This window comes from Tupaia chinensis, unplaced genomic scaffold, assembly GCF_000334495.1.
Source record: "Tupaia chinensis unplaced genomic scaffold, TupChi_1.0 Scaffold000099_1, whole genome shotgun sequence".
In the NCBI taxonomy this organism is placed as follows: domain Eukaryota; kingdom Metazoa; phylum Chordata; class Mammalia; order Scandentia; family Tupaiidae; genus Tupaia; species Tupaia belangeri.
The window spans coordinates 2,935,099-2,953,767 of NW_006159563.1; the positions used below are offsets into that span (position 1 = coordinate 2,935,099).

The 18,669-nt window shown below is 39.8% G+C and overlaps 1 long non-coding RNA gene and 1 pseudogene across 1 annotated transcript; one reads left to right on the top strand and one right to left on the bottom strand.

Moving 5' to 3' along the window:
- The first annotated feature begins 11,928 nt into the window (after window positions 1-11,928).
- Window positions 11,929-12,600, top strand: LOC102473062 (ubiquitin-40S ribosomal protein S27a pseudogene; annotated as a pseudogene).
- Window positions 12,601-12,851: 251 nt separating this feature from the next.
- On the bottom strand, window positions 12,852-14,563 carry LOC102473479 (uncharacterized). Its single transcript, XR_333835.1, has 2 exons — window positions 14,494-14,563; window positions 12,852-14,063 (listed from the first exon to the last, which is right to left on the bottom strand). It is a non-coding gene; the product is annotated as an uncharacterized LOC102473479 (long non-coding RNA).
- Between the last annotated feature and the right edge of the window lie 4,106 nt (window positions 14,564-18,669).

An 18,669-nucleotide genomic window follows, 5' to 3' on the forward strand; every position in this document is an offset into this window, starting at 1 on the left:
AAAGAAAGAAAGAAAGAAAGAAAGAAAGAAAGAAAGAAAGAAAGAAAGAAGGAAAGAAAGAAAGAGAGATAGATGGAGAATGCACCCTCCCCCCATTGGTTATGGGCATACCACAATCTAGTCTTCTCAATTTCTCCATTTCTTTGGGATTTGTGGTGGGCACACACACACACACACACACACACACACACACACACAGCCAGCATGCTTTTTACGCCTCTTGTGCTAAGATTCAAACCATGATCATCCATGTAGGATTCAGCTCCCCCACTCATTAGGCTATCGGGCCGGCCCAATAGTCTTATTTTTTAATTTACTTATTTATTTAAAAAAATTATTATTATTATTTTCTTATTTGACTAGAGAGAGAGAAAGGGAAAGTGAGAAAGCAAACCATGAGGCTCAGGACTCAAACCTTGGTCACCCATGTGGGAATCCAGCACCTTAACCACCATGCCACCTGTTGGCCTCAGTAGTTTTATTCTTAACTTTCATTCCCTTCAAACATGTTTTGTTGTCTCTCCCTTTCTTGCCACTGGATGATACCTCAGGCAGATTCTGTGTATTTTCCTGTTCCTTTTGGATATTAGACAGCAGTCTCGATTTCAGAATTTAAAAAACCTCATCCAATCCAAATCAAAACTTCCCTTTTTCATCTAGTGTAAAGCTTTTCCCCACCCCTATCTCAGGCCTGGCCAGGGATTCCACAGGTCAGTTGGAGGAGCAGCACCAGGTCTGCTCCTGGCCCTCCTTATTCCACTCTCTTTGTCACCTGCTTCTGTCTTTAGGGGTAGGGATGGGGAGTGACATGAGGCAAGATGAGAGGGCATAGAAAGAACGGGAGGATCTGGAGCCGCTCCTTGCTCCTCTCTCTTCATTGTCTATTGACATGCTCTCTCAGATGACCTCTGTTCTGGCCACTGTCCAACTGCTGTCCCATTCTTTACACTTTTGTGGCTTCTTCTGAAGTTCTCAGCCGTCTACCTTCTTGTCTCGGCAAGTATCAAACGCTGTACTCTTCTTCCAAGACAGCAATTCTCTCTTTGGCCACATGCAGCCCTGGAGCTCCAGCCACCCTTCATGCTATCTATTTGGCTTATGGGAAATTCACTTCCTATCCCTGTCACATTCCAGACACACATGTCCTGTTGCTGTTCTCTCTGTCTCTGCCCACACCCAAGGCAAGAGTCGGGCATTAGCCTTTCTGTTCCTTAAAGTCCAGGGAACAGGATTTGAGAGGAGAGAGAAACTATAATACCTTCCACTTTTGCCAATTCCCTTACATGCCAGACCCTTCTTTTCAGTGATTCACTAACTTCTCTTATATAGGAGGGGGAAATGATAGAGTAGATGGTCAAAGAACTAGTTAGCAAGTCCCATATGGGGGTGTTTAGTAACTGTCTCTAGAATCTATAGGCACCTGTTGCCTATTGTCTTCAACCCTGGTGCTCCAGGGAAACCCCAAGACACAGGAAAAGTCCAATCCAACTTCTTGTTACATTTTTATTATGCATGAACTTCTACAATAGTCTCTTAATTAGTTTTCTTGCCACCTAGTCCCCACTATGTCATTCCATCTCATCCATAGCTCCTAGATTAATTGTTCTTAGATAAACACTAATTGTTGTTATTTCCCTTTTTCCAGTCACTGAGGCTTCCACAGGTTGGCTGCCAACCCAATAGCTCTTTTAAAAATGGAGGAAAAATGTGGGCCAGCAGGAGGCATGGTAGTTACAGAGCTAGAGTCCCGCACAGTCAACCACAGTTTGAGTCCTGGACCTGGCAGATTGAAACTCACACCGGGCATGTGTACATGCATGCCCAAAAATCCTAAAAGGAGAACAGAGAAGGGATTTCTCTGTGGCCATCCTTGTTGGGGAATGATTTCTCACATTCTCTCTTTCTGTCTCTCTCCAGTGAGCACATGCACCCTACAGCAAAAATCCTAAATAAGTAAAGAAAGAAAAAACTTAGGGTCCCCAGATATTAAATGTGACACCGGAAGATTACATCAGTATCACAGTAGTAGAGTTTCTGGCATCCCTGAAATCTCATATGACAGTGGATGCTTCCAAATGCTTATTGGCAAATAAACTCCCCTAGCTACGAACACACACTCCTCTAATTCAATGAGGTAGCTACAGTAAGATCCCTAGGGCATGAAAAAGTTTGTCTTCCATGTATAGTTCTAGCTTCATTGTTTCTTGCACACCCTCAAAATGTTTAGGAATGACCCATTGGCTGCACATTACCTTAGAGCCTACTTCTGCAAGAGCCATAATTCTCATCTAGATTTTAGAACTCAGAGATTATTCACCTTTAATTATTTTATACACAAGAGGATGATAGGATGATGACACAGAGAGGTTGTGATTTGCCCAAAGTCACCAAGTCATTTGAGACAAAATGAGAATCAGTACCTAGCTCTCTTGATTCCCAGACATGGGCTGATTCCACGCTCCCAGGTGATGGTGAGTTTCATTACTTCGTAAACCACTGTCTAATTAGTCTTGCACTACCGAAGGAATGGGAAGGGAATGCTCTTTCTAAAATTGGTACTGAAGTCTTCTCTAATAGTAGGTAGGGAGAAGAAGATTATCTATTTAAAATAATTAAAATGGACTGCAGACGCAGAATTTGTGAAGATGCTGATAGATCTTTTTGGTGATGAAAGGGAAAGCCCAGGATATGTCTTGGATAGGAAAGGCTGGGACAAAACAAGCCAAATTGCTTTAAATAATAAAGTAACAGAAATTTTCCGTTTCCAGTGAGGATTAGAAGGCAGTATTTTGGCAAGCTCACAGCGTGGAGAAGAGTGAATAAGAGGGGAAAAGAACCCTGGAGATGTGTAGAGTGAGCAGACCAGAGGAGGAAATGGCTAAGAAAAAACTTCCTGTGGTCCAAAACTTTGGCAGAAAAGAGGCTTTTTTTTAAGAATTATTTTATTTAACTTTATTTATTTATTTATTTATTTATTTATTTATTTATTTATTTATTTATTTATTTATTTATTTATTTATTTATTTATTTATTTATTTATTTATTTATTTATTTTGTACTAGAGAAGGACAGAGAGAGAGAGAAAGAGACAGAGAGAAAGAAGGGAAGCTACCAGGGCCAGGACTCAAACTACTGTCAGCCATGTGGGAGTCCAGCGTCCTTAACCACCATGCCAACTGCCGTCCCCAGAGAAGAGGTTTTATATTTAAAATTAAGTGGTTTTCTGTACTGTACTGTGATCGCCATTCATGATCCACAAACCTTCAGTAAAATTGGTTACACACAACAGCAGGTATTAGAGGTGCCTTCAGAAATACAGGATGAGGCCAGACCAGCAGTTGGCTTAATGGCTATGCTGCTGGACTCCCATGTAGTAGATCGTGGTTCGAGTCTGGGACCTGGTGGCTTAAACTCACGCCAGACGTGTATGTATGCATGCCCAAGATCTTGAGAGAAGGGATTGCTGCGTGGCCATCCCCCCGGGGGGGTGATTTCTTGCTTTTTGTCTCTCTGTCTCTCTCTATGTTTCTGGCTAGCGCATGTACCCTATAGCAAAAAAAAAAAAAAAAAAAAAAAAAAAAAAAAAAAAAAAAAAAAAAAACAACCCGAAAAAAAAAAAAAAAGAAAGGAAAAAAGAAATACAAGATGAGGCAATTTCCTATGCTTGGAGCAAAGGGGAGTGGAAGAGGCGAAGATCCTGACTGCTGACTGCTAGTTCACTATGGTAGGCAGAGTAATAGACCCTCCAGTATCTTCATGTCATAACCCCAGGAACTTGTGCATATGTGACCGCTGTGGTGTGAGTGTCCCCAAAATTCATGTATTAGTACTCAGTTGTTATTTGACAATACTAAAATGAAATTTAATACCTTTATAGTGTGAAAGGTAGAGCCTTTGGGGAGAGATCAGGGGTAAAATCATTAGGCAGGGGCCTCTTGACCGATGCCTGGTGGGTGCAGGAGAAGGAATGAGAGAGTATGGCACACACAGATGACCTCGCAGAGACCCATGCTCCTGCTCTCTCAAGATGTGACGACCTGCAGAGTCTTCAGACATCACCGGCAGCAAAACCCTGGACTTTAGACCTCCAAACCACAAGCTGAATAAATTTCCACCCCGCTAAATGACCCAAACTCAAGTATTTTCTATTATTAGCAATGGATTAGGCTAGAATTTACAGGGCAAAAGAAAATTAAGGTCACTAGCAACAGACAGAGTGTGTCTCCTGGATTATTCAAGTGGGCCCAATCTATTTGGTTATCGGAAAAGTCAGGGTGTATTTTTCTGTTTTTATATGCAAAAATGCATCATGACTTTTCCAATGATCCAATAATTTCATAGATTTAAGACACTAAATCTGTGATAATGTTTTACTGTACGAATAGAAAGCAAATATGACTGTCTAATTTAGATCTGATAGGAACCTTAATATTTATATTTAACTCAAATGTTTTCAAGTCCCTCAGCTTTCTGGATTCAACCTTGTGTGGAGCAGCTCTGATATTTCCAAAGCTTTCCAGAGCAGTACAGAGTTGACATTCTCCTTGGTGGTTGTCCCAGACTGCTACCATATAATCAAAGCTTTCAATTATTTCCTGAATTAATTATATCCACTTGATTTATGCTGGCATTCAAGTCTCTATAAGGCTCGCCCCAGTGTACTTCTCCAACTTCATCTCTTTTTTTTTTATTATTATTTAAAAAATGTTTAATGTAGTTCAAACAGTGTCTGGTTCATTTTTCTTTCTTTATTTCTTTCTTTTTAATTTGACCAGACTGAGAGAGTCAGCGAGAGAGAAAGAGAGAGAGAGAGAGAAAGCAAGCCGCCAAGTCTAGGACTAGAACCGTGGTGGATCATGTGGGAGTGCAGAGCCCTTAACCACCACACCACCTGCAGCCCTTCATCTCTTCTTCATGAACCCTCTACTCTTGCCAAATTGGACTGTTCGTACCCCAAATATGCTTCTTTCTACCTTTGATGTCCTGTCACCTGAAAATCTCTTCTCTCTGACCCCCAAGGCTGCTAATAATTGGCATATTCCTTGAGGCTTAGTTCAAGGATTATCAATCTCCAAAGCCTTCCCAAATAGCTCCTCTTCAAAACCTCCCCAACATTTTGTTCTTAGCTTTCTTATAATCATCTGTGATAATTTACACACACCTTTGTCCTCTGAGCACATCTTCTAGTTCATTGTGTCACCTTGAAGCTCCTTTTGGGCATAATATTTTGATGATCTTGACATCCCCTACAGTACTGAGCACAGTGCTTGCATTATATGAACAATGCATTTTCTGAATGAGGTCACGAAAACATTTTTGTCTAAACTATTTAAAATGGAATCCATTATAATTCACACTATCTTCACTATACCTATATTTTCTTTTTTCTTGAATCTGTGGTTCATAGTTCAAAATGGACAAAGACCAGGCCCAAATAGCTCTTTCAAATTTTTGAAATTTAATATTTGATAAGATGAGCATATATCTTCATCTTGTGTTTTGCCAGGGATAGTCTCAGTTTACATCTGCTGTCCTTACATAGCTATCAACTGTGCCCTTTCATTCAGAAAGCATGCTCGAATGGATGGACACCTGACTGGGAGGACCGCAGCTACAAAGGTAGCCTCTGGCTTACATCTTTTCTGAGAACAACCATCTGGAGACTAGTCACTCCCACCAGCTGTTTTCTTTGCTCCAGTTGCTTGGCATGCCTCTCCTTGCTGTCTCTTCCTCCCAAGGCAGTCATTAGTGCTCGGATCTATCCTCCTCATCTCTACCCGTTCCTTTCCTCGATGCCTTGCTTTGGTGTAGGGAAGGGACATGAGAAGGAAGAAGGATGAGGAAGACAGGACAAACTCCCACGTTAACTGCTCTCTTGTCACTCTCACCATGCACAGGTCTTCGGTCCCATCATCACACTCTCAGATCAATGTTTCCAGGTTTCATTCCTATCCTTTATCCTGTTTCCTTAGCCTTCAATGTCTGCCTCTGCTCTCTATGTCCCAACACCCATCACCAGTTGTAGTCCCTGGTTGATGTCACAGGAATGGTCATCAGCATCCATCTTACATTCAGGCTATCCCCTGATCGCGTAGCGGGAAAAATACTTCTGACATGCACATTGAACGTCAATGTGTTTTCCTATAGCAACAATTTGCAAAATGTGTTTAGGGGAACTATAGTTTGAGGGTGTTAATTCTGTTACTCAACAAAAGGTTTTCAGAGTCAAAGAGGGTTGATGAATTTTTTTTTTCCCCTGTAAGATACGTGTGCTTGCCAGAGAGACACAGAATGAGAAGGAAAGTGAGAAATTGCCCTCCAGCGGGGATGGCCATGTTGCAGTCCTGTTTCCTCCATTTTCCTCTTGGGATTTTAGGTACACACATAAATGCCCTCAGCATGATTTTCAAGCTGCCAGGTCTGGGACTCAAACCACGGTCGACCATGTGGGAGTCCAGTGCCTTAACTACTGTGCCAAATATTGGCCCCAATGAATTCTTGATAGAAAGATTTTAAGCAGTTTTCTTTCCTGTAGAACTTCTTAAAGCCTTTAATATGCAAATGTACATTAGGAATCTCTGAGAAGGATATGTGATATGCCATGTTTCCCAAATTTATTTGACCTTGGAACTTGTTTCCTAAAAACTTTGTTGAGTGACTATGGTTCTTTGAAACATATTGTCTTAAAGTAACATACTTACCTTTTGTGGCTTAGATAGAAGTTTTTGGGAATTGACATAAGGGTCTATAAAACGTAAGTGTGATGGTTCTAGTGCGACCATGCTTTCCAAGTCCTATAACTGCCCTTTCAGGGCACAGCAGGTTGTGAAGTGGACAGTTGCATGGAAGACCCTGTCAGCTAAGAACTGTGTAATCGTCCAAAGCTGAGGCAGGTCTTCAAGTAGAGAGCCTCTTAGATCATAGTTCAGAAGAACTGGTATCTAATCTCAACAGCTATTAACTGGGTTTTCCCAAGCAATATTCAACCTTTTGTTCGCTCAGTTTCTTCATCTATAAAATGGAATGATTAATGATTTTAAAAAATAATAATACCTATTCAACATGTCTCACAGGAATCTTAAGGAGACCAGATGAGAAAATTGTGTGACAGCACTTTGAAAACAGTAAGCCTTTTCTTAGTATATATAAAATAGCACATAATTTCTAATTAATTTGGTTTTATAATGGACAAGGGCATAAACCAAAGATAACCACAAATCTTTTTTTTAACATAACACCTCAGTCCAAGTTATTTTTCCCAACATCAAGCACAATTTATGACTTTTAATTTTATTTTTTATTCTTTCTCCTTTTTTGATATTTTTTGATATAGGGGAAGAGCAGTGTACTAGCCAAGGTGGAACTGAGTGAAGGAACTAGAACTCTGTTATTTAACAGACAGGATAATCAAGGTAAAGTAGGCTATTGCCACATTTGAGTTTCAGGGGGCTATCTGATTGATTTGGAAATAATACACTTAGGGAAAATCCTATCTTCACATTTTCTTATAACTTAGGGTCTGAAGTTACTAGCTGTCATTTAACATTCCCATAGGCAAAAACAGAGGGCATGCCTGTTGACAAAGCCTTAAACATCATCCGTTGTCTCTGTGACACCCCCAAATGTTTTATTGATTCCATAGAAGAGCAGGAAAAAGAGCAGGAAGAGCAGGAAATACTAGTTACCAACTTCTCCATTGTCCACTTTGTATGATGGGACACAATAGGTCACTGGGTCACTGAGCAACAGCAACATACATCTGTTTCTTGGCCCTCTCAACTCTAGGACAAGGATTATTTATTACATTATTTCACAGCATTCTGGATATTCTTGAGCGTTAGTCAACATTTTTGGTTCAGGGCCTGATTTAGAAGAGGGAGACACTAGTGGGCCAGTAGGTGGCATGGAGGTTAAGGCAGCTGGATCCTACACGGGTATCTCCATGTTTAGAGTTCTGGACCCAGATGCTTGAAAATCATGCTGTGCACATGTGCCCAAAGTCCCAAGAGGAACCTGGAGGAGAAAGGATTGTAGTGTGGCCATCACCTGGGGAGGTGGTTTCTCACTTTCCTTCTTTCTCTGTGTGTCTTTCTCTGGTGAGTGCATGTGCCTTACAGCAAAAAAAAAAAAAGGGTGAGTGTCCTTTAAAAAAAAAAAAAAAAAAAAAAAAAAAAAAATTTAATTTGTCATATGCATTTAGGTTTAGAGGCTACTTGGAGAAGAGAATTTTCTCTAGATAAGTGTCTAATTTAGAGACATTTTCCTTAAACCAGCATTTTCCTTACCAGAACCTATACTTTGGGTATTCCTTTTTAAATTTTTTTAAATTTTTACCTTTTTTTCCTCTAATTACCAGAGAATGCAAGCACTGACCAGAAAGAGACAGAGACTAAGACAGAAATAGAAGGAGGGAGAAAGTACCCCCAAATGGGGCATGGTCATGCTAAGTCCTCTCTCCTCCATTTCTCTGGTCTGTCAGGATTTGGGTCATGTGCCAACATACCTGGTGTGTTTTGCAAGCTGCCAGTGCCAGAATTCGAAACACAGTTGGCTATGTGGGACCCAGTTCCCTTAACTACTCAGCTGCAAAGTCAACCCTTTTTTACTTTTTAAAGTTGATGTAAAGAGAATTACATTTTATGAATCAACATGGCTTATACTTGGATACTTACCAAATTTTTAATTCACATCATAACCTTCATTTGTTATCTTTCTTCGTACACAAAGGCTCTCAGAGTGGATTTCAAACAAATGCGTTCATCTGAATACATGGTGAACCACTTGCTTGCCATTTCATGAATACAACTTTACCTACCACAATGATTCAGTGTTAAGAAAATAGAGAACCTAGTAACCTTTCTTCCCCTGCTTTAGGTTCAGCTTCGACTGTTAGCACATGCCACCAATTCTGGTCATTAGATTGAATTTTCCAGCAGTCACTTAATTAGCACACATTCTTTGCTGTGATATAGGAGAAGACCTCCATTACTGACACAAGATGGGGAAGAGTTGAGGGAAACAGGTCATTTCATTTTTCAGACATAAAATTCAGTGAAGGAAGCTTCATGGTGCTCATTAAGTACACAAACCTCCACACATGTATCAAGAATGGGGAACAAGAGGAATTTCAATTGCTTTTCATGAAATCTGACCTGAGTTGAACAAAGAGAATTCTAAAGCTTTTGCATATGCCATTTTTAGACGGGGACATCAATCTTTTGCCCCCTTTTGAGGCGTTGCTTGAAGAAAAAGAATTTTTGAAACTGAACTTGTTCAGGTTTTTATAAATCAAGATGTCAACAAATACAAGCACTAGTCTAGTTACAACAAGAGCCTGTAGTTTACGGAATAATAAGAACTCTGTTTTTTTCCTAAGCTCTACAAAGAACACATTGTTTATTCTTGTGTAAAAATGTCATGTAAAGAAGCTTTCTGTCAGGTATTTTATTTTTATTTAGCTGTTTCATAACTCAATTATAATGTTCCCCTTTACCTAATAATTAGCATATGCATAGTAACAAGGCTTGAAAACCTCTTTTTTCCCTACTGTGTCAATTAAATTTCCAAAATCCTTATGGAGTGCGAGGGTGCCCGTGCAGGTAAGTCGTCCTTCCCTGCTGCTCTGGCAGCCTGCCCCTGGTTAAGGGTCAGTTCTTGGAGCAGGGCCCAGCTAGAGGCCTGAGCAGGGATGTCCTTCCATCTGGAACAGACCAGAGCACAAGCTAAGATGTCAGCAATGCTCACACGAGCCCTCTCAAGTTCTCCTGGAATACCATTATGTCCCTCCAGTTCCATGATTGGGAAATTGTACACCCACTACCAGTAACTTGATGGAGTTCTGTGTTTGGTTGCATTTCACTCTGACAGACATATGCCTAGGTTTTTGTGGTCCCTTGACACCCTTTTGAACACCTTTTCTGTGTTTGAGGAATTCCCCACTGTACAAGTCCTGCCTCTCTAAAGTTTATAGAACAGTAGAATTAAAGTATGAGTTTATTTTGGTGCAAAAAAAAAATGAAATCCATGCATATGTTTATAGTTTTTCTTTCTTCCTTTTTCCCTCCCTCCCTCCCTTCCTTCCTTTCTCTCCCTTTTTCTTTCTTTCTTTCTGATTGCCAGAGGTCCCATGTTCTGGCCAGACAGAGACAGGGAAACAGAAAGAGAGAGAAGGAGAAAGTATGCTCCAGTAGTCATACCACAATCCTTTCTCCTCCATTTCTCGATCCTGTCAGGATTCTGGGGCATCCATGCACATGAATCCCGCTTGCTTTTTTAGCATGTGGAATCTTGCTCTCTTAATCACTAGGCATAAACTTGGCCCTAGATTTTTTTTTTAATAACATACACTATTTTAATGAACTCTTTGAAGATTCTTTCCATAAGTCCCAAATGTATTTTTCCAGCTTGTTTTACAGCAAGGGTACACAATCCACCTTGCTTATAGAAGTTGTTTTGGAAGGAAACAATGAAAGGAAGTAGGTGCCTCATAGAAACCCAGTTTCTGGCAAAGATGGCAGGGGAGATTCCTAGCTTTGGGAGACAACAATGTTGAAGGTTCAGCCTTCTAGTGCTTGGAGTTAGCAGCACTTGGCACGAGGGAGGGGAAGGGACCCCAGTGGCCTTCTTGTTATAATTGTGATGGAAACAGTGCTTAAGACCAGGTTATTTTTACAGTTAAAAAAACAAGACAAATTACAGGCAATTATGTAACTGTTAAACACATACACCCTGAAAATCAAAACATTTAACTTAATTTGTTAGAATTTAAAAAGGTTATTAAGGGGGCTGGCAGGTGGTATAGTGGTACAGGGCACTGAACTCTCATATGGTTGACAGTGGTTCAAGCCCCAGACCTGGCAGCTCGCTTTCTCCTTTTCCCTTTCTCTCTCTCTCAGTCCCTCTCTGGTCAAATTAAAATAAATAAATAAAGTTACATAAAATAATTATTTTTTAAAAAAGGATATTAAGACCGTAGTTTTTTTAAGAGAGATTTTTGCTATAGTACATGTATACTTGCCAAATAGAGAGACAGAAAGCAAAAAATCACACACACACACACACACACACACACACACACGCCTGGCATGGGTTTCAAGCCACAGAATCTGCTCCTTGAATTGCAGTTGGCCATGTCCAGTGACATAATTATTACGCCATCTGCTAGTCCCAAGACAGTAAGTTTAAGTACATTATTTTTCATAGGTGAGCAATACAGCTTACAATCAATAAAGACTAAAGTATGTGGGAGACAGGCCTGGCATGGTTACCCTTGAGATATTTTAGGGAGCACATGTGGGCTTTTATTCAGTTTGGATATTATCATTTACTCATTTTTGAGTTTTCTTCTCCCTCTTCCTTCACTTTCTTCTCCCATCTATATTATTGCACTAGCTGTATTTCCCTAGGCCTGGAAGGACGGCAGCTCTCTGGTACACATGGCATGTAAGCAAGCAGATCCCATTCATTGGGCTGGGAACAGGATTTACAGTGAGAACTATAGTAAATTCGCTGCTATAAAAGAGGAACAGAAAACCCCATCCAAATTAGTGAAAAATAAATCTGTTAAAATAAACACTATTTTATTATTCCAAATTATTTGCATATTATAAAAAAATAAACTTTGTCAAGAATAGGCCAATCAATTGAAAAAAAAAATTCATTATTGACTCCTGGTAATGGATCATGGTTCCATTGACATTATGGAAATAATTACTGGACCCAGAATTTGAAGACACACTTAGAGAAGATTAGTAGGCCTTTTCTTCTTAAGACTATAATTTTCAAGGGGAAAATCATTGTAAAATGTTTTTTCAAACAGAATGACATGCTATAGCTGTATTACTGCAACATCATAAATTTATGGAATCTAGATCAATGAGTTTTAATCTACAGAATAATTCTGAGGGATGAGGCATTCATGAATTTAGTACATAGTACTAAGTTACAGGAATCACCATTAAAAATCTTCATTGTCCTTTCCTATACACCATCTGTGGTGGGACCACCACAAAGATGCCCATTTTTGTAAAAATCCTTGCCGGGAAGACCATCATCCTCGAAGTTGAACCATTAGATGCAATAGGAAATATAAAGGCCACAATCCAGGGTAAGGAAAGAAGTCCTCCTGATCAGCAAAGACTGATTTTTACTGGCAAGCAGTTGGAAGTTGGGCGTACTTTGCCTGACTACAACATCCCAAAGGAGTCCACGCTTCATCTCATGTTGAGACTTCGTGGTGGTGCTGAGAAAAGAAGTCTGTACCACTCCCAGGAAGAATAAGCATAAGAGAAAGCAGGTTAACCTGGTCTCCCTGAAATGTTATAAAGTCGCTGAAAATGGCAAATTAGTTGCCTGCCCTGGGAGTGCCCTCCAGAGGAATGTGGTGCCAGAGGTTCATGGACAGCCATTTTGACAGACACTATTGCGGCAAATGTCTGACTTACTGCTTCAACAAACCAGAAGACAAGTAAATGTGTATGAGTTCATAAAATAAATGAAGTAACTGTTAAAAAAAATACTCTTCACTATTTTCTTCCTAGCTCTGGCATGCTGTTGAATGACTTGATATTCTTTTTTTTTTTTAAATAATTATTTACTTAGTTGTACTTATTATTATTGTTATTTTAAAATTTTTTCTATAGGGCAGGTGAGCTCACGAGAGAGAGAGAGAGAGAGAGAGAGAGAGAGAGAGAGAAAGTGAGAAAGCAAGCCATCAGGTCTGGGACTTGAACCATACTCAGCCATGTGATAGTATAACACTTTAACCACCCTCACCTCCTCCTGGCCCTGAGACTGATATTCTAAACTGTAATGAACCATTCTTTCATCATTCTAATGTTTGTTTTGTTTTGTTTTTTTAATGATCTTCCCTTCAATCCTATACATGGTGTCATAATTTCTATATGATAGTGTACTGGTCAATTATTAGTGGCTCAGGCAAAGAGAAGTTAAATATCTTGGTTAAAGGTCCCTCAAGTGAGACTATAACTGACATGATGGAGGAAGGAAACCAGTTTTCTCCTATAGTTCGAGGGTGCTCTGCATCACTTTCTAATGTTCCTTTTAGTTCTGTGGGCCTTTGTGATTATTTTGTATGTTTTATTGATCTGTAATTTCCTCCATGTTTAGAAAGGTAACAGAACAATATCTTCATATCAATATAGTTTTTTTCTGCTTTTCTTCTTTTAATTCCCATAAGTACTTCATTATTAATAAATGATTTTAAACTCAATTTTGAATTCTTTTCTCAACATGATTTTCATGTTTCTATAATTCTGAAATAGTATTTCTAAGTATAGGAGATACAGCCATCTGGTTGGAATGATCTAGATATAGTTCTCCCAAGGCCAGGAATATGGCCTGGTTCTATCTTTGTGTTCCATCCAAAAGGGGTGTGCAGGTGTGAGAGACACCGAGATCTCCTTTCACTAATAGCATGCCACCTCACTGTGGTAGCATCTTCAGCATCATTATTCATCAGCATTTTCAGAATCTGCCTAGGCTGCTAAGAACCACTGCTCCAGAGACCACTCCCTTCTTGGGGCAAGGTAAGAGAAACTGGAGTATAGAAACCAGGTGCTTTTGGCTGGACTTGGGACACTCTGATGGACAATATTTGCTCCAAGGATCTCCACCAGGTTGGCTGAGGCTTAGCCAGGCCTGCACTGACGTTGACTTCTTTGTTCAGTTCCAGTTCCTTTGCTTTCCCTTCACAGAACTGGTTCTTAATAAACATACTACACACCAGACTCATCTCAGGTCTGCTTTTCAGAGAAACTACCCCGAGACAGCAGGCACGTAGCATAGGCTCTGGAGGCTTTTCCAGGAAGGTCTGAATGACTTAAGTTTTGAAATGTTCCTTATCTTGAGTCTTTCCATCTGTCCATATTTTCTTAAAATGATGTTTTTCTTTTGTTTGGTTGATGTTTTAATTGTTTGTTTGTTTTTGTTGTCATTTATTGTTTTAGGGAAGAACTGTAGAAAGTTCCTTAATTCATAGAAACCTGAAGAGTGTAAAATATTGATTTCTTAATTGACTTCCCGTGTTACTGAAAAGTTGTAGTCTGCAAAATATGCATGATATAATTTACAATTAAAGAACATAAATGTGCAATGTGAAAAGTAAACTCGTTTTGCCTATGTAAAATCTATGAGTATTTTTTTAGTTTTTGATTTATTTATTTTACATTCATTCACTGTATATCATTGCAGCATGCAAAGTGAGTTTTCCCATTCAGAGTACAATGTACTTTGGATCAATCAAAGATATCACCATACATGCTATCTTCAACAAATAACTTTCCATTTCTTGTTTCTTACGTAGTTTACTTCTTCTTTTTCCCCCTTTGATTCCCTCCTTCTCACCCTCTACTATTTCCCACCCTGCTCCCGCACTGTCTCTGGCATCTACAGTCTACAGTTACTTTCCATAAAATCTATGGGTTTTAATTTATACAAATCTTGCAAGATGTTGTTCAAATAGATCATCCTTACCTAGTCTTTTGAAATGGGCATGTAGTCTTCCTACCTTTTCACTTTCCTCCATGTCCAGATGGCACACAATTCACTCTTTTCTATTCTTTATGACACCTAGCTTATGTCATACCTTCATCAGTTCTTGCTTGGAACCTTATGATATCCCCTCTGCTCTCTTCCTGCCTCCCTCTGTCACTCCCCCACACAGCTGTCAGAGCGACTGTTCTAAATTACAAGCCTGATCAGGTCATTCCTCTGCTTAAAACCCTCCAGTGGCTCCCCAAGGCTATTCTAAGATTTCAGACCCAAAGTCGTGGGACTCATTAAAACAAAACAAAAACAAAAACAAAAAACAAAAACAAAAGTCTTCATGAATCATCCTTTTCTTACTCTCCAGTTTGATCTCTGCAACTGTCTTCCAGTCACCCCACTTCAGGCAAATTTCCTGGAGCTTCTGGAATGTGTATGGTCTCCCTTCCCCTTTAGCCTTTGTACCTGTTGCTCCTTTTGTTAAAATGCCCTTCCCTACTTTTATCATTCTTCTTATTTTTTAAAGTAAACCATATTCTTCCTTCATGGTTTCACTTAAGCATCAAGCAAGTTCTAGGTGGAGGTATTCCTCCAAGCCCCAGAGCAACCATGTCTACGAACATCTTTCCTGGTACTGATAAACCTATACTGAGCATGGTAGACTTATAGTTCCCCTAGTCTGTGTGCTCCTCTAAGACAGACATCTGATGTACAGCCTAGCACTTAGCACACTGCCTAGCTCACTGCAGGTACTCAGGAAAGTCTTTATGGGGTTATGGTTTTTTAACAGATTTTCTCCTCTCCGCTGCTTACCAGAACACTGTACTGCCCAGTACCGCATGCTGTGGGTGCTCAGTGAATGTTTGCTGAGTGTTCAGCTGTACTGCTTTGTATTTCCACCCTGTCACCAGTAAATGCTTAAAAGATTCCAATTACCAGGAGGAGGGTAGAAAAACATTTGAAGAGTTGATTGACCAGTAGAAGTCTCTGAGGATGTGTTTATTTCACTCCAGAGCAGTCACCTAAACTGTGAACTACAAACTAATAGTATTCACAAGAGAGTGCCTTTGTCTGTTTGCCTAGACCATTTGTGATATTAGCTATGCAAATAAATATTTTGATTGTTCATTTGGGAGAAGAGAATTACTTGATGACTGTCTTGAAGTATATGTAGGCTCCTTATGATGAGGAGGAGGAGTAAATTTTCCTGTTGTGAGAGCTGATTTAATGAGGAAAACTACTCAAGTTATCTCACTAGTTAAAGATAAAGAATTTGGGCCAGCCATGTGGCCTAGCAGCTAAAGTTGGAGCCCACATGGTCAACTGCATGGTTTGAGTTCCAGACCCAGCAACTTGAAAAATATATGAACGTATGTGCAAAATCCTTATAGCATGGAGAAATGGAGGAAAAAGGATATGGAACCCCATTTGGGGTTCTTACTCTTTCTCTGTCTCTGGTGAGTACACACACCCTGTGGCAAGTTAAAAATAAAGAATGAAAGAAATTATCTTAAAAATAAAGAATTTCTTCACTGGAATCCAAGGACATCGTGGAAACAGCATCTTTGCAGAAATGACAAGATGACATGAAAATTCCCATTTTTATCCTTGAGTCTGTAAAATTGGGAGTGATCTTATTACAGTGACCAAGTGCTACCAATGAAAAGGCTGTTGAATTTGTCATTGCATTTACCATTCACTACAATCAGAAAGGAGTTAGCAAGTATTAACTACCACTAACAGTACAGTCAGTTAGTTACCTAATACTACGAGTATAGTATCATCTTAGGCACTGCTGGAGAATCACAGGATTATCCCTGCTCTGATATCTCACTGGAGCGAGAAGACACAGGAAAAAGTTAAGTTCTAGAGGAAGACAGCTTACATGTGCCATATAGATTGTAAGAGTAGAGAATGCTTTCTCAAGGAGCTAGAGTTGAAGGAAGTAAGGAAGGTTATTCAAGGCAAGGAGGAATTGCACGGACAAGGTGACGCAGTGTGGACAGATGGACTAGATATGTTTGTGTGTGGTTACAGACCCTATAGATTATAAGTCATATTCATGTACACTTACTAAGCACTTATAATGTGCTAAGCTCTGTGCTAAATCTTGTACATGTTTTTTCTTATTTAATCTTTAAAACAACCCTAAAATATATGAGGTCTTCAAAATGTTTGTAGAAACTACTTATTTAAAAAAAAAAAAACTGTACATGGATTTCTAGGTTATTTTTTTTTTGCATGAAAATAGACTTGTGTTGTAATTATGTTTTTTAATGCAAATGTTTTGAAGTCCCTCAGAGTTAGAAACCTCATCTCATTTTGCAGTTGATAACACTGAGGCACAGAGAGGTTAAGTGACTTGCCTAAGGTTATATAGCTGTTAACATATGGAGCAGGGAGTTGAAATCCGATTGTCAGACTTAGTAAATAGGACTAAAATTTAATTCCAAAAGCATTAGTGAATATCTTCCAAAAACAAGGCATAAACAGAAGTAGGAATTGTAGGGCTAGAAAGCAGGGAAATGTCTTCCTCAAGAATGTATTCTCCCATATCCAGCCTAGTGTGTAACCAGATGGTAAATTTCAGTGAATGATAAGCTATCTTCAAGGAGTTTATGAGGGATCTTCAAAAAATTCATGGAGAGCCAGTAGGTGGCATGGTGATTAAAATGAACGATCCCTGATGGCCAATTGAGTGGTGTGAGTCCCAGATCTGTCAGCTTGAGAAACACATTGGGCCTGTGTGCATGCATGTCCAAAATCCTGAAAGGACAATGGAGAAGAAGGGATTGTTGTGTGGCCACCCCCCCGGAGGGTGATTTCTCACTTTCCCTTTCTATCTCTCTCTGTCTCTCTCTCTCCAGCAAGTGCATGCACCTTATAGCAAAAACTTTTTAAAAAAGTTTATGGAAAATGCATATTATGAAAAAACTGCATAGATTTCCGTTTTTGGCACCAAAATGGACTCATATTTTCATTTCCATGAAATTTTTGAAGCTCCCTTATTTACTCTCTTTTTTTTTTTTTAAGAAGTTTTTGCTATAGGGCACATGTGCTCTCCAGAAAGACAGGGAGAGACAGAAAGAGAGAAATCAGCCGCTAGAGGGATGATCATGCCGCAATCCCTTCTCCTCCATTCTCCTCTTGTGATCTTGGGCACGCACACACATGCGCCCAGGGTGAGTTTAAGCCACCGGGTCCGGGACTCGAATTGCAGTCAACTACATGGGAGTCCAGCGACATAGCCATGATGTCAACTGCTGGTTCCCCCTCATTTACTCCATTAAGGAAGAAAGATATATATATAAGGAAGTAAGTATAATCTACTGAATACTTTAGGTTCTGATAACTCAGACTGGATAAAAATCTGAGCGGGGAGGAAGTTATTCTCTAAGCAGTGAGGAGGCATTGAGTTTTTGAGGCATTGAGAGAGTGACATGATGAAAGCTTATTACTGAGAACTTAATCTGCTGACTGTGTGCTACTCGGTTCCTTATTGTCAGCAACATTAAACCACTTGGAACTCCAAGCAAGTAAGATCTGTGGTGATAGAAAAGAGGAGGAAATATTTCACTCTCTCATACCCCACTCACCAAAATTCTGTTAAATTGGCTTAGATGCTAGAAAAATAAATTGGAGTAAGAGCAGAAACGTAAAATCTAAATGTATACTGACACTTCTGTCCAATTGCTGCTGTTTTTAACCATTTACGTTGCCCCAAGGCTAGAGTAGGGTAGTAGGCTGGAAAGATTCTATGTTGGAAATACCTCAGAGAACTGAGGTCGAAGGTCTTTCATGTGTGATGTCTTCTCCTTCATTGCCAGCCACTGAGTATTTGTTTACTCAATGTTCTAAGTCTCAGAACTAGGACGGTGAGACGGCTGCCTCCACGAAGTATGCAAGGTACTGGGTAATTCAGACCATCAACGTCCAGGTGGTGATTTGTGACTATAAAGAAAATTTTAAAAAATAACAGCATGAGGAGTGACTGGATGTGGAAGCAAGCACTTTAGAGAGGACTCTCAGAGAAAATGTCTCGGTGGCACTCACATTCCGGCAGACTTGTAAAATGGGAGGAGGGCAGCCATGCAGAGCAGAGGGAAGAACACTCCAGGTAGATGGAACAGCCAGAGCAAAGACTCTGAAGCGGGAAGTTAGAAA